Genomic DNA, 1,206 nt, shown 5'->3' with positions numbered 1-1,206 from the left:
GGGGATGTAGCTCAAATGGTAGAGCGCTCGCTTTGCATGCGAGAGGTACAGGGTTCGATACCCTGCATCTCCAATGCTTTTTGCTTTTTGTATGTGCATTTTTAAACTCCATGCTGTAGTGTTTTTCTGGGTTCCGAATAGAAGACAAAGAAAAGATGAAGTCATTGTGAAGCAGAAGACCGAGGAGGATGATTTCCAGACATCTCTTTCAATTGAATTGATTCTAGAGTTTTTTTTATCAAGACTATCCTAGTATTTTATATAAATTATTACGGTACTGAGAAAAAACAACAACAATGTCTGCTCAAAAACTTGTTTCATGCCAGAGACATTCAAGATGACAGTAATGATTCTATTAACAATGAGTATAAATTGGTAGTCATTGTTTATATGTTGGAAACGAAGTCTCCTAATTGTTTGGTGTACACTTTCGGAATCAAATCTTCTTGGACAGAAGAAGTCAGGTCTCCGGATTATTACTCACATCTACTTACGGAGCCACAGGAGGAGCAGGATCTTTGTTTTGGCGGACCACTGATCCGCAGGTAATTCTCTTGTTTGACCTCCATGAAGACAAGTTGCAATACATCCGAATCCCAGTTGAACGCAATGCGGTTAAACGATTATTTGAGCATAAAGGATCTTTGGTTGTTGCCATTCTACAAAAGAAATCACTTCCAGTAGAAGGAATTAATACAAAACCGGCGCATACTTTGGAAAAGGTTCACTTGAAAATATTGAAGGCTTACAAAGATGACCAAGTTTGGGACAAGGAGACTATTGATCTTTCGACGTATTCAATTCCTTTCAGTGACAATTTTCGCTTTGTCAGCTTCTCCGACCAGATATTACTCTACGGGGAGGATCCCAAAAGTTTTCAATTCTTCAATCTGCAGAGGAAATGTCTCAAGGTGGTTAAGAACATATGTTCAGGCATGAGCAAGAAGAGATTACCCCGAGCTGCTGAAGCCAAAGACTATACTGGCTGAATTGTGAGGTTGAAAACCTTGTTGCCTGTACGAGCTCAAAAATCTGATCGTGCTGCTTTAAATTCGATGATGGAAAGCTTCCCGAATATGTGGACTCTGCAACAACCAAACACAACAGTTGGGGGATTTTTCTGTTCCTATTACCAATCTAAAACCAGCGAATACTATTTCTTTGATGATTAGGTCTTACAGTCGGTGCATCTTATTTGTTTAGTGG

At 39.6% G+C, this 1,206-nt stretch overlaps 1 non-coding gene across 1 annotated transcript; it reads left to right on the top strand.

Moving 5' to 3' along the window:
- Window positions 1-73, top strand: TRNAA-UGC. The gene has a single exon. It is a non-coding gene; the product is annotated as a tRNA-Ala (tRNA).
- Window positions 74-1,206: the final 1,133 nt, after the last annotated feature.

Source organism: Papaver somniferum, unplaced genomic scaffold, assembly GCF_003573695.1.
Source record: "Papaver somniferum cultivar HN1 unplaced genomic scaffold, ASM357369v1 unplaced-scaffold_115, whole genome shotgun sequence".
Taxonomy (NCBI): Eukaryota; Viridiplantae; Streptophyta; class Magnoliopsida; order Ranunculales; family Papaveraceae; genus Papaver; species Papaver somniferum.
Note: the sequence above shows the minus strand (reverse complement) of the source record. Positions and strands in the feature narration are given on the sequence as shown.